This window comes from Lepisosteus oculatus, chromosome 14 (assembly GCF_040954835.1).
Source record: "Lepisosteus oculatus isolate fLepOcu1 chromosome 14, fLepOcu1.hap2, whole genome shotgun sequence".
Classification (NCBI taxonomy): Eukaryota; Metazoa; Chordata; class Actinopteri; order Semionotiformes; family Lepisosteidae; genus Lepisosteus; species Lepisosteus oculatus.
In genome coordinates, this window is record NC_090709.1 from 51,838,615 (window position 1) to 51,853,278 (window position 14,664).

The window sequence follows — 14,664 nt, forward strand, 5'->3', positions numbered from 1 at the left end:
GAAGGACAGAAAGACAGAAAGAGAGAAGTACAGATGGACAGAGAAAAGAACAGAAAGTCAGAAGGACAGAAGAAAGGACAGAAGGACAGAGAAAAGGTCAGACGGACAGACTCTGCCCCACTTGCCTCGTCAGACATCTCAGCCTCTCTCCTTGCCCTCCGCACAGGGGAGCCCCAGGCGGGGCCAGGCGGGGCCGGGCGGGCGATGGGGGGCAGGACGGGCGGGGGCAGGGGCAGGGGCACCGCCCCAGGCAGCAGGGGGGGCTCGAGGGGCATGGCGGGGAGGAAGGGGGGGCGGCGGGGCGGGGCGGGCAGGGGCCGGAGGGGGGGGGGGCGGGGGCGGGGAGCGGATTGGGCTCTCGGGCGAGGAGGGGGGGGACACCGAGCGGGACAAGCTGGGCGACCCCGGGAGCTCCAGCTGCAGCTCGGCCGCCCTCTCCAGTTTCTGGACGAGCTCGGGGAAACAGGAAGACACCACGGGATTCTGTCCAGCGGGGAGAGGGGGAGACACAACGCAGGGGGGATGAGGAGCAGAGATTACGCCTGGACAGATGAGTGTGTACAGTGTTTCCAGTGAGAGTGTGGACAGGTGAGTGTGTCCAGTGTGTCCAGTGAGAGTGTGGACAGGTGAGTGTGTACAGTGCGTCCAGTAAGAGTGTGGACAGGTGAGTGTGTACAGTGTGTCCAGTAAGAGTGTGGACAGGCGAGTCTCTACAGTGTGTCCAGTAAGAGTCTGGAAAGGTGAGTGTGTACAGTGTGTCCAGTGAGAGTGTGGACAGGTGAGTGTGTACAGTGTGTCCAGTGAGAGTGTGGACAGGTGAGTGTGTACAGTGCGTCCAGTAAGAGTGTGGACAGGTGAGTGTGTACAGTGTGTCCAGTAAGAGTGTGGACAGGCGAGTCTCTACAGTGTGTCCAGTAAGAGTCCGGACAGGTGAGTGTGTACAGTGTGTCCAGTAAGAGTCCGGACAGGCAAGTGTGTCCAGTGTGTCCAGTAAGAGTGTGGACAGGTGTGTCCAACAGTAAGAAGCTGTCTTACCCTGTAACCCAGCTCAGGGGAGTTAGGGGGTGCTCTGTCTCCTCCTCAGATCTCACCTTCAGGTCTGGTGAAGTGACAGACCACAAGGAGACGCTGGAAACGAGGACACAAGACAGAGGTCAGGTCCACAGAGCTCACTCAATCACTACAGCAAGCAGAGACCTCTCGGCCATCAGGACTGTGGGGGTCAGAGTGTGGAGCTGTAGGGTATCGGGAGTTTAGGGGTCAGTGTGGGGAGCTGTAGGGTATCGGGAGTTTAGGGGTCAGTGTGGGGAGCTGTAGGGTATCGGGAGTTTAGGGGTCAGAGGGGGGAGCTGTAGGGTATCGGGAGTTTAGGGGTCAGTGTGGGGAGCTGTAGGGTATCGGGAGTTTAGGGGTCAGTGTGGGGAGCTGTAGGGTATCGGGAGTTTAGGGGTCAGTGTGGGGAGCTGTAGGGTATCGGGAGTTTAGGGGTCAGTGTGGGGAGCTGTAGGGTATCGGGAGTTTAGGGGTCAGTGTGGGGAGCTGTAGGGTATCGGGAGTTTAGGGGTCAGTGTGGGGAGCTGTAGGGTATCGGGAGTTTAGGGGTCAGTGTGGGGAGCTGTAGGGTATCGGGGGTTTAGGGGTCAGTGTGAGGAGCTGTAGGGTATCGGGGGTTTAGGGGTCAGTGTGGGGAGCTGTAGGGTATCGGGAGTTTAGGGGTCAGTGTGGGGAGCTGTAGGGTATCGGGAGTTTAGGGGTCAGTGTGGGGAGCTGTAGGGTATCGGGAGTTTAGGGGTCAGAGTGGGGAGCTGTAGGGTATCGGGAGTTTAGGGGTCAGTGGGGGGAGCTGTAGGGTATCGGGAGTTTAGGGGTCAGTGGGGGGAGCTGTAGGGTATCGGGAGTTTAGGGGTCAGTGTGGGGAGCTGTAGGGTATCGGGAGTTTAGGGGTCAGTGTGGGGAGCTGTAGGGTATCGGGAGTTTAGGGGTCAGAGTGGAGAGCTGTAGGGTATCTGGAGTTTAGGGGTCAGTGTGGGGAGCTGTAGGGTATCGGGAGTTTAGGGGTCAGTGTGGGGAGCTGTAGGGTATCGGGAGTTTAGGGGTCAGTGCGGGGAGCTGTAGGGTATCGGGGGTTTAGGGGTCAGTGCGGGGAGCTGTAGGGTATCGGGAGTTTAGGGGTCAGTGCGGGGAGCTGTAGGGTATCGGGAGTTTAGGGGTCAGTGTGGGGAGCTGTAGGGTATCGGGAGTTTAGGGGTCAGTGTGGGGAGCTGTAGGGTATCGGGAGTTTAGGGGTCAGTGGGGGGAGCTGTAGGGTAGATGTGGGGCACCGGGCCCACCACAGGGCGGCCGGTCCAGTCTCGTGGAAGGCGACCGGGTCAGACTTACGGAAAAGCACCGGGACTTGGGCCGGGACCTCTCCCACTGCCAGTCCGGGTTCGGCCTGACCGGTGTGACCTGTGAAGACGCCAAACAGCCCATCTCCGAGACAGCTCTGACCAAATAGCCCAGCCCAGTCGTGTCGCGACTAGGGGCCTTGGGCAGTCTCTACAGTGTGTCCAGTGAGAGTGTGGACAGGTGAGTGTGTACAGTGTGTCCAGTAAGAGTCTGGACAGGTGAGTCTGACCAGTGTGTCCAGTGAGAGTCTGGACAGGTGAGTCTGACCAGTGTGTCCAGTGAGAGTCTGGACAGGTGAGTGTGTACAGTGTGTCCAGCAAGAGTCCGGACAGGTGAGTGTGTACAGTGTGTCCAGTAAGAGTCTGGACAGGTGAGTCTGACCAGTGTGTCCAGTGAGAGTCTAGACAGGTGAGTGTGTACAGTGTGTCCAGCAAGAGTCCGGACAGGTGAGTGTGTACAGTGTGTCCAGCAAGAGTCCGGACAGGTGAGTGTGTACAGTGTGTCCAGTAAGAGTCTGGACAGGTGAGTCTGACCAGTGTGTCCAGTAAGAGTCCGGACAGGTGAGTGTGTACAATGTGTCCAATAAGAGTCTGGACATGTGAGTGTGTACAATGTGTCCAGTAAGAGTCTGGACAGGTGAGTCTCTACAGTGTGTCCAGTAAGAGTCTGGACAGGTGAGTCTGTACAGTGTGTCCAGGAAGAGTCTGGGACGTCCAGAGGCAATCTGTACTCTCAGAAGGCCATAATGGACCCGCGACCCTGTCTCTTGAGCCGAGGCGCGTCCTCAGTCAAGATCACCACTGGAAGTGTCTCTCCTCGTCTGGAGGTGTTACCGTGAGACCTGGTCTGTCAAGCGCTTTGCGCTGCTATGTGTGTGAAAGGTGCTCTATCAGTGAAGCTGGACGGCGGGCGGGAGGGGTGGACTTATGACGCGTCGCTGGGCCCAGGTCCTCCTGCGACCGCGCACGGCCGTGCGGCATCTCTGTTGGTCCATCGTCCTGCCGAGACAAGCAGAGTCACAGAGGGGAGGGGAGGGGGCGGAGCCACACAGCTGGGCGGCTTGTTCCCCACCCCCACCCCCCTCTGTGTACAGTAGAGCCTCCTGTCCTGACTGGAGGAGCTCAACCAGCTGTGTCCTGAGAGAAGCCAGGGTATCGGCTTCACTCACAGGGCTAGGCGGCTTGTTCCACACCCCTGCCACCCTCTGTGTAGAGGTGCACCGGGGTATCACGCGGTTCACGTGTGTCACGTGACTAACTATCCGGCGTCGCCTTGTAAAACCGCCAGGGGGAGCTTAACCTCTCATGTACAGCATTTGAGCCTTTAATTTTGAACTGTGTATTACAGCATGTTAATCATCAGTCATTAAAATGTTGGTATATTTTATGAAAGCAAGATTGCTCAGTTGGACAAAAGTACACAACTTACCTTTATCAGAAATATTTATGCATCAAAGCCTTTACTGAAGATATTACTAATAGTATTAATAATGGATGACTTTGGACAAGCTGTATACTCAAAGTATAATTTCTTTAGCACATTTGTACAAGCACTTGGAATCTGTCCAAGCCATACTTTGTCAGGCATTTTGTTTTACTTCAACGGGCATAAAAATTTCCTTGCTTTTAACAGGGCGTTTCATAATTTCTAACTACAAAAATGATTTAAAATGCGACACCTATCATTCAACTAGAGCTTAAAATATCACAAGGATCCTCAAGAGCACAGCAAAGAGTGTATTAAAAGACACTTGTATTTATCAACGCTTTCTTTTCTTATGGAACCACTTCAGAGGGGTGTTCCAGGAATCGGCACTTTAAAGAAAAAAATACACACCAGTATTCCATTTCTCCCTAAACATTGTAAGCTTCGAAGTCTTTAACTAACGTGATACCGGAGTCAACAAGCATACTTTTAGAATTTGATTAAAAGGGAATATAATATGGAATCGCGTATGTCAAGAATTTAATAACGGTATGATTATATCCGTGTACTGCGGCAGGGCTGTGTAGGGCTGTTTCGCCTGCCTGTTCATGCGAGCTGTCTTGTAGCCTACTGGTCTAGGTGCGTGACTACCAACTGGCAGGTTGCGTGTTCGAATCCAGCTGGTGCTGGACTTTTCATTTTTATTTATTTATTTTTTAATCGCGTAACATAAACATATTACCGTATGCAAACTGTACTGTATACAGTATGTATATGTATATTTAATGTCTTAACTGTGCCCGTTTAAGTATTGAATATTCATATCTAATTTTACCACTGAAGGGAAATCTTAGTAGCTGAGCATAAAAAAATAGGAGCATACTGTAACGCGTGTGAAGGCCATAAACAATATTAATTTTGACCACGCACGAATATTCCTATGTCCGTATCTTCGCAAGGGAATCAGTGTGAATTTTAATACTAATTAAATGACCGCGGGCACTTTCCACCCCCTCTACATTCTCAGAGTAGAACAGACTAACCTTCTAATGAAAGACGGTCCACCCCCCACGGACAGGAAAAGTGCCCACAGGCACTTAAACTTAATATGGTCAGTAACAGTAAACAGTAACATGGTCAGAAGGAGCACGTACAAACGTTTCCGAAATAACCACATGTAAGACTCTGATGCTTAAAATGTTTAGGGAGAAAGTGGAATACTGGTGTGTATTTTTTCTTTAAACTACCAATACCAGCCATATACAGTCTGTAACGTAGAGATTTCTATATGTCTTTATTTAGTGGTTACATTAGTGACAAAGGCTAAACTTTTAGCTTCAGTAACGTGTACATATCTCCCCTTTTTATAAAACGACTTGGTTGAAAACTGTTCCAGAGCCACTATTGTTTCATCAGTGAAAAGTACATAATGAAATGCCTCTCCCTGTTCAATCCACTGGAAAAAAGAAAAGGAGCATAAAGCTTCTGATGGTCATAAACGATATTCATTAAGGAGCAGCATCAGAGGTATGTTTTTAACTGCACTGCATTGGAGAGAATACCATAGTGTGTTTTTTTTTTTACTCCCTGGCGGAAACTGGCTTCCAGAAGAATCAGTATGGCTCAGAGATTAAATAAAACTTCACAGACATTAATGAAGAGCATAACGCGTGTACTGTATACACTGCAAGTACAACCCCCCTCTCTGCAGGAGTGCTGGCTGTGACGAATTGAACCGGTTTCACGGGTAGGAGGCGAGATTTCCAGCGAAAGACACCTCCCCCCCCTCAAAAACCCAGTAAGTACAGTACTTACTAGTTAAAGGCTAGGCTCCCAACTACGGCGAAAGGAACCCTTCTTTCATTAGAAGACAATGAACATATTTTAGTCCTGAATGAATTAATAGCAAACATGGTTTACATAAAAGACATTTTTCCAAGAAAGTTTAGCCTTTGTCACTAATGAAACCACTAAATAAAGACATAAATATAAAAATCTTAAGATTTTTAAAATACATGACTTTGCTAAAATTTATTTGAAAATAAAAACAATTACAACCGCCAGGGGAGAGAGAGAACAGGGGAGGGATGTTGGTTTTGCATAAGGGGCGGGGCTATGGAAATTAGGTCTGTTTGGGAATGTGTAGTTACATGTTCTGGCTGTTTGTGAATTATGGTTGTTGAGTATGGAGTGTTGAGGTATTGATTTTGTGTAATGCTTTATGTTGAAAATTGAGGTGGATTTTGTTTATGAGAAACAGGATAAACTGGGATGGGAGGAAGGTTTGGTTTTGCATAAGGGGCGGGATTATGATAATTTGGAGGACTGCGAGAGTAAAATGGTTTGATTATTTGATTTTGTATTGTGGTTGTTATCTATGTTTTTGGTTGGTATTATGTTTATATGGTTGTTTTTGTTGGTTGGTTGTTATTATGGTTATTAATAATACGATCTATAGTTGAAATCTGAGCCTAAATAAAAAGAAAAAGCAAGTGATTAGGTTTATGAGCAATCTAATTACTTATTCGTTTAAAACGCTATATAAAATAAAGTTTATTATTAATTTGCTGGACAGAGCGGTGAACATTATTATGCATAAGACAAAGATAACGATCCTGATCAGTTTAGAAATCTGTGTACGCTGTAAGGTTTTTACTTCTTAAACTTTTAAAATACACGTTTTGAATAGAAAGAAATCCTCTTCCTGGTACAGTATGTATAGCAAACCAGCACGTCTTTTTTCTCCAATCAGAGGGGTGTCAGATGGTGTCAGCCAATCACCATTCTGAAGCCCTACCATAATCTCTGGTATGGTGAGACCCCAGAATTCTGTCCCATAGTTTACAGATGATAGATACTTTTATTGATCCCGTGAGGGAAATAAAGTAAATCATCTTCATTTTAGGAAATTATTAAACGCCCGGTTAAAAGCAAAGGAGATTGTCTGTTATAGTGGACATAAAAACAAGAGTTCGCTGGCATTATATCCTGGAAGACACAGACCGGCGCCAGACCGGTAAATGCTTGATGAACTAGGGATTGGACAGTTTCCAAGCGCTTGTACAATCGATGGAAATGTTCAAATAAATGTGCAAAAGAAATAAACAAAATAATCATTTATTTCTTTATCATATTGGGTAGCTAATGTCCTCTCTTTGCTAGTTAGTGGCTGTGTTTCTGCGTTGGGTAGCAACGGGTGACTGTTCTCAGGCGGAAGATGTAAACAGCTTAATGTTCGTGTTAAATAATTTTTTTAAATTAAAATTCATTCTATACAGCAATCGCATATTTGGGTACCGTTTCATAAAACTTTCATGCTTAAAATGTTTAGGGAGAAATGGAAGACTGGTGTGTATTTTTTCTTTAAACTATCAAGACCAGCCATAGACAGTACAGTTTACATACATACAGTAATGTTTATGTTCCTAAATTAATATCGTTTATGACCTTCAGATGCGTTATGCTCCTCTTCTTTTTATGCTCAGCTACTAAAATTTCCCTTTAGTGGTAAAATCCATATAAATATTCAAAACTAAACGGATTAAAATGTGCACAGTAAAGACATTAAATGATTAAATCTTTGCACTACCAACCAATGCACCACGAGTGCCCCTGTCGGTCATTTTGGCCAGCCAATCACTTGCCCTGCGGTGCCCTGCGGTGCCCCGCGGTGGCTTGTGGGTAGGTTACTGTACCGCGGGTTTTTACCGCGCATTTTGAATGGCTGCATCTGTATCTGATCTCCTCCATGAGGACTCCTTCACCGTCCTGACTCTCCCCTGTGTCTCTGATCCAGTCTCTGTCTGTCTGTGGCTCTTCTGTGAGTTTGACCTTGAGAGATCTGTAATGCAGAGTTCTCACTGGAGCAGTCCGATATGATGGTCAATAAAAGGTCCAGCAAAATCAAAGCTGGTCGCCTGTATTCATGAAGTTTGTGGGTTTTAATGGATCCGGCCTGAGCAAGCCTGGTTCAGTTAGCAAACGGGCGGCCCACGATCGGCTTTCAACTCATTTCACAACTGCGGTCTCTCACCCTGTGTTTTGGGTTGTTTCAGAACGCCTGGAGAAAACGGACTCCGACTACTGCCTGGCGCAAACCCCACTCCCAGCCGGTAACGGTGAGATCCGAAGACCTTTTAGAACAGGACTCGTAAATATTCCCATTCCATCGTCGTCAGAAGTATGAAGTGGCTCTGCGTGATTTTTTAAAAAACCCAGCGACGCCGACTTTGTCTTCACCCGCAGCAGAGCAGGTCAAGGTTTATCCCTGCGCTGAAAGGACAGGAAAAGAGACGTGGCGTTTCGGCCGCGGAGCCTCCTTCGGGCGCGTGAAGCCGGAAAAGACCACAGTCGAAATGTCGAAATGCGCGGGCTTGCTAGGTCAGTGCGAGGTGAAGTCGGGGCAGAGCCCCTGGACCACAGCCCCACCACCGGGAGCTCTGCTAAGTGGTGGGTTGGGCAATCATTACGGGATACGAGTGTCAAGTGTCGACACGAGTGTGAGCAGCGTCGACACGAGTCCTGTTGGTCAGTACAGTATCAATACGAGTGCGAACAGTGTCGACACGAGTGTGAACAGTGAGTCCTGTTGATCAATAAAGTATCAATAGAAGTGTGAACGGTGAGTCCTCTTATCTGTACAGTGTCAATACAAGTGTGAACAATGAGTCCTGTTGTTCAGCACAGTGTCAATATGAGTGTGAACGGTGAGTCCTGTTGATCAAAAAAGTATCAATATGAGTGTGAACAGTGAGTCCTGTTGTTCAGTATAGTGTCAATACGAGTGTGGACAGTGAGTCCGGTTCTATACAGTGTCAATACGAGTGTGAACAGTGAGTCCGGTTCTGTACAGTGTTAACTCATTGAATTCCTTCTTGCTCTGCACAGTGTTAACGGGTGAGAACACGTGTTTTATTCTTTGCAAAATTAACACAGACAGGTACTGCTGTTGAATACTCCACAGTCAACAAACCCCAAGCCGCACAAAGTGAGGATCTTTTACTTCTATCTATTAAACTAGCAGAAATAAAACATCATAACTTCTTGCTGCTCTGTCCAGTTTTAACACAAGTGTGAACATTTGTAATAATAGTGAGTCCTGCTGTTGTGTACAGCATGAATACAAGCGTGAACAGTGAGTCCTGTCGTCTGTACAGTGTCAATACGAGTGTGAACAGTGAGCCCTGTTGTTCAGTATGGTGTTAATGTAAGTCTTATCCTGTATAGTATAAGTTAACATAAGTATTGACCCGTATCCTCTTCTCTACAGACATCACACTACCCAACAGTGATGTGGAGTACGCCACTGTCAACAAACTGAGAGCAGCACAAAATGAGGACTTTTTTAACTCTTTACCACAGTATAAAACCCACAGGAGTAATGAGAATGACACTAAAAACAACAACACTGATAGTGAACAAAAGATTTTGAACAATACACATTCTAGTCAGATTTAAATACCCAAAGACCTGACAGTAAAAAAAATGCAAATTATTTTCTTTCTGCGTGCAGGTTTTCTAAGAACTGAAGAAAGGTTAAAAACGAGAGAACGCCATTCGGTTTTTCAAGCCTGTCTGGTAGTTAGTGATTAATTGGACCAATGATTTCATCCTCCTGTATCTGGAGAGAAGCCAGGGTATCGGCATCAACAACAAGGCTGGGCAGCTTGTTCCCGACCCGCCTCTGTGTAAAGACGCGTCACCCATTCTTGGTTTTATTTTCACCTTTCACTATACGTGAAGAATTCCAAAAGGTGCACAAATGCTCTGGAGCTATTCTGTGGTTCGGCGATGTCTCTAGAGCCTTTTGTCACAGTGTGCGACTTCCCTGTGTGTCTCCCTGAACACAGGGTCTTTCTGAAGGGGCACTGACCTGGAGGAATGGGAGGAGACCGAGCTGGGACGGTTCGGCCATGTCAGCGAAACTCTGGACCCCGACTTCATCTGCCAAAGAAACAGCAGCGTCAATTAACTCAGCCAGCGAGTTCAACTGTCGCCTCCCTTCTCTCCATCTCCTACTGTGTTTCATTTACTCTTCCTCACTCTGTCTCCTGTCCGGTTGTCTGCACTTAAAACTGAGGTATTTCCTGTGATCTCCTCTCTCTCGCTGTGTCTCCTGTCCTGTGGGTTTGTTACTGAGGGATTCTCTGTGATCTCCTCTCTCTCGCTGTGTCTCCTGTCCTGTGGGTTTGTTACTGAGGGATTCTCTGTGATCTCCTCTCTCTCTCACTGTGTCTCCTGTCCTGTGTGTTAGTATGTTTGTTACTGATGTATTTCCTGTGATCTCCTCTCTCTCACTGTGTCTCCTGTTCTTCAGTGTTTTAATCCTCTTAAATAATTTAGCTCATTCCTCTCTCACTCACTGCAACTCCTATCCATTCTGTGTTCAGTTCCTCTGACTTGCCTCTTGCATCAGCGCTAGCAATATCATGCATCTATTTAATTTAAAATTATTGATCTGTCACCTTGATAGTTCGATCTCTGCTACAGTTAGCATAGATGGCACAATTAAAAGGACGATGAGCTCAACATCTGTGTGCGTCTAATTAACTGAACCGTACAGAACATCCTGCCTCAGCTAGTCTCTCGCTGGCGGGGTCGCCCATCGGCTAGGCCACGTCTCCAGGAAAATCTGCGGACTGGACACTGCGGGAGGGTGGGGCTGTGTTTCCGCACGAACGCCGGAAATCACTCAGGATCTCCAGAGAAACTCCTGTAGCCTTACAGCATCACAGTCACAGGCCTCAGCATTGCAACTGTATAATATCAAACGCCCAGACACCCTGAGGTGAGACCGACCAGTCTGAAGTATTACCTGTAAACACCTGTAAACGTCCACTTAGCGCAGAGGTGGGGCGGACAGTCAGTTTTCTGGGGAGAAAAAAAACAACACCAGGAATCTAGCATACTGAAAGGATCATGGAGTGATGATCTGGCTGAACCCGCTTGGCTGAGGGCTCCTGGCCAGAGGACGAGGAGGCTGGGACCCCCCCTGCACAGCGAGGAGGAGTGACCAGGGGGGCAGCTACACAGGTGGAAACGGGGTGAGAGAGGGACGCGAGGGTGAGAGGGGGATCACGTGCAGTATTGACAGTGTTTCAGGAGAGGAGTCAGGAGTGATTGCTAAAATATCGACAGCCGAGTCTGACCGAACTAGGGTGTGGCCATCCCTCTCGAACTTTCATCACAAATTCCTGTCTTCCTGCGGTGTCTCTGAGGAAGCTACCATTTTTCACTGGCTAATAAGAGGTGGAAAAGGTGTTAGTGGGACAGCAGGGGGGCGCGCATCCTGCGGTCTGATACCCCAGTATAGTGACGGGGTACACTATACTGTAAAGAGGCGCCGTCCTTCGGATGAGACGTAAAACCGAGGTCCTGACTCTCTGTGGTCATTAAAAATCCCAGGGCGTCTCTCGAAAAGAGTAGGGGTGTAACCCAGGCGTCCTGGCCAAATTTCCCATTGGCCCTTACCAATCATGGCCTCCTAATAACCCCCCTCTCTGAACTGGCTTCATCCCTCTGCTCTCCTCCCCACTGAGAGCTGCTGTGTGGGGAGCGTTCTGGCGCACTATGGCTGCCGTCGCATCATCCAGGTGGGGGCTGTACATTGGTGGCGGTAGTGGGATTCCCCATTCCCTGTGCAGCGCTTTGAGTGGAGTGTCCAGAAAAGCGCTATATAAGTGTAAGCAATTATTAGTAAGGCCCCTCAGTAGTTGAGATCTCTGTTATATCCATCTAGAAACATGCAATCAGCATGTTATTGATGAAGCAATAGTCACAACATTATTCCACACCTCTAACCCTGCACTAGGGGGCATGCTCCATGCTCGGGCCAGGGTGAGAGGTGGGTTATGATGACAGTCATGCTTTCTACACCTTATACTGAGCTCAGAAATGGACCGAGCGGACATCTTACGAGCAGATCCCTCCGCGTATAAAAAGGCAACTTGTCTCGGCAAAAATACCACGGATTCACATCCAAAATATGATAAAAAGGCAAAAACACCACACTTGGAATGCAAACGTACCCTAAAAAGGAAACACGGTTTTAAAACCAACTTGATTTTCCCCCGGAGAAACCTTTTTATGGACACATCGCATCTATTACACATGTATAACTAAATATAAAGATAAAACTTAATATAAGAAGTCATGACATATCACACATGACGAAGTCTGGTCCAGAATAAACAGTTTACACTGACCCACCTTTATTTACCCTGGTCACTCACTTCTATTAACTGTTTTAATAAGGGTAACAAATGAATATTTGTTTCAATTTGTGATCTACATCTGGGAGCCCTGAAGTGTTGGCCAGAGGGGAGAAGCTGATATTCAGACGTGAGAATATATTAAAAAAAAGGATCTGATGTTGTTTTTCACCTGTCTAATCAAAGCTTGTTCAAAAATTATCTGATTATAGGACACACAATTTTATAATCATACTCATTCCGCTTTTTAACCCCGTATATATGCACAATATGAAACGTATATACACTAAATCTCACGTGTGACTCCCATAAAATACATTTCTTTACGAAAATTAGGAACACTTATTACAATTATCAACCCCCCATGACGAGGCAATATTTCATACCTTTGGTTCTTTGTGGGTTCAAAGTTCTGTCCTGTCGTTTCACACGTAATGTTTTGGTAGTTATCTCAATTTTCCTTTGCAATTATCTCCAAGATCATCCTCAACTTTTTGTAAAACGCTATGCACAACTGATATTTAAAGAAAGTCCTGTACCAAAACGTCTTCGTAGGGAAAGACAACTTTTTTTTCCTTACGTTAGTTGCTACACGCTTACTCATAAAATCTATTCACCGCCTTTAAAAAAAAAGTTTCGTTTTTTATTGTGGTTCACTGACATTCCTGTCACAATTCTGAGGGACCCCAAATAAAATTAACTTGCCTGTTTGAAGACGCCGGCGAGGTTAAGACAGGTATCGAGCCACCTGCGTATCTAACGGACGTTTAAAATAAAAAAAAATGGCGTGTAATGTTGCGAAGGGCTACTGTTTTTTATAGTTTGTCGATTGTAGGGGACGTGGGCCGCGACAGAAATACTGGTCGGAGTAGGAAAAGGTTTATTGATGGTTTATTGTACCGCAACGGTCACAATTGACTCACCAGCAAAGATGGCGCCGAGGCCACATCGACTCCCTCCCGCCCTGCCTCGCACCGAAGCTCGAGCTGCGGAGCGCGACGCCAAACCGCCGGTCCACGGTCGCGGGCGCAGGACATAGACGTCATAAACCCTTCCGAGGCGCAGGAATTATAGATCACTGTAGTTTCTTCTGGACCCGGGTTAGGGACAGTGTGCCCTCCGTGAGAGTCTTCTGAAGCCAGTGTCTCATGGGTGTCCAGGCTGGGTACCATCTGTCCATCACAGGACACACAGACACACACACTCACACATCCTGGACAGGACACCAGTCCATCACAGGACACACACACACTCACACACCTTGGACAGGACACCAGTCCATCACAGGACACACACACACTCACACACCCTGGATAGGACAGCAGTCCATCTCAGGACACACACACACCAGGTCCAGTTTTCCCAGAAGCCAATTAGCCCAAAAGCCTGTCTTTGGACCCGGAGAACACAGGGAGACCATGCAGACTCCACACAGACAGTCCCCCCCCCGGGACCAGACCCGAGCCCGGAGCCCCCCTGCGCTGAACCCCTCCGTACAGACGGCCGCACACAGCTCCGTTGTTCCCGATTCCCGAGGTGATCTGTTAAAAGAAGCCGGCGTGTTGCCTCCAGGTGAGGCCCGCGGCCCGACGCCGGTGGTGGCGGTGCTGGCGGCGGCAGAGAACGCGGCGCCAGTGCCGACGACGAGCAGGGCACCCCCCCCCGTGAGCCCCTCGACGTCGGGGCCGCGGCCCGCCCCGGCGACAGCGCCCCCCGATCCGGCAGGCGGCCGGTCTCCCGCAGGGAGAAGACGATGGAGCAGCTGGGGAAAGTGTCTTCCGTCCGAGGTAGGAGCAGCAGGGCTGGGTGTTTTGTTGGAGCGAAGTCCCCCTCCAGATAACCCATGAACCCCGTCTCTACTGTCACTCCAGTCAGGACAGGAGGCTCTACTGTACACAGAAGGGGGTGGGGGTGGGGAACAAGCTGCCCAGCCCTGTGGTTGAAGCCGATACCCTGGCTTCTCTCCAGACACAGCTGGGTGAACTCCTCCAGTCAGGACAGGAGGCTCTACTGTACACAGAGGGTGGTGGAGGTGGGGAACAAGCCCAAGCCGCCCAGCCCTGTGGTTGAAGCCGATACCCCGGCTTCTCTCCAGACACAGCTGGGTGAGCTCCTCCAGTCAGGACAGGGGTGCTCTACTGTACACAGAGGGTGGCGGGGGTGTGAAACAACTCCTTTGTTCGGGGCCTTGGGGCATTCTTGTTGTGAAAGGCGCTATATAAAAAAAACTGAATTGAAATTGAATCTTACAGGTTTGGGTTTCAAAAACGTTACGACACTCCTCACGCCCGAGCGCCGCCAGTCTGTGACGTAACGTATCCTTACACAACCATGACGGTTTCATCATGGACAGCACGAAAGCACGAAAAGTGGTTGACGTTTTAATTTGGCAACGCCACGATGGATCCCAGTTTTTTTTTTATTTTGGAGGCCAAAGAGGACAAAAAAGGAAACGTCCGGATCGATGGTCATCTCTGCGGTTGTTCTGATGTTCTGGAAAAAAAAAAAAAAAAAAACGGCTCGCTTGCCCGGTCGTGTAGTGTTTCCACACCCCACGCAAATCAGCTTCTCTTCGCTCCCGGGGGCTCGTCGCCCGCCGCACCCCTCTCACGTGATAGGGGCTTCCCCCGGCTGTGACGTA

General features: G+C 48.4%; 2 long non-coding RNA genes across 2 annotated transcripts; both read right to left on the bottom strand.

Moving 5' to 3' along the window:
• Positions 1 to 338: 338 nt before the first annotated feature.
• Positions 339 to 2,734, bottom strand: LOC138243444 (uncharacterized). Its single transcript, XR_011192130.1, has 3 exons — positions 2,380 to 2,734; positions 1,036 to 1,128; positions 339 to 483 (listed from the first exon to the last, which is right to left on the bottom strand). It is a non-coding gene; the product is annotated as an uncharacterized lncRNA (long non-coding RNA).
• A 65-nt stretch (positions 2,735 to 2,799) lies between these two features.
• LOC138243228 (uncharacterized) lies at positions 2,800 to 12,985 on the bottom strand. Its single transcript, XR_011192051.1, has 4 exons — positions 12,947 to 12,985; positions 10,628 to 10,683; positions 9,686 to 9,756; positions 2,800 to 3,386 (listed from the first exon to the last, which is right to left on the bottom strand). It is a non-coding gene; the product is annotated as an uncharacterized lncRNA (long non-coding RNA).
• Between the last annotated feature and the right edge of the window lie 1,679 nt (positions 12,986 to 14,664).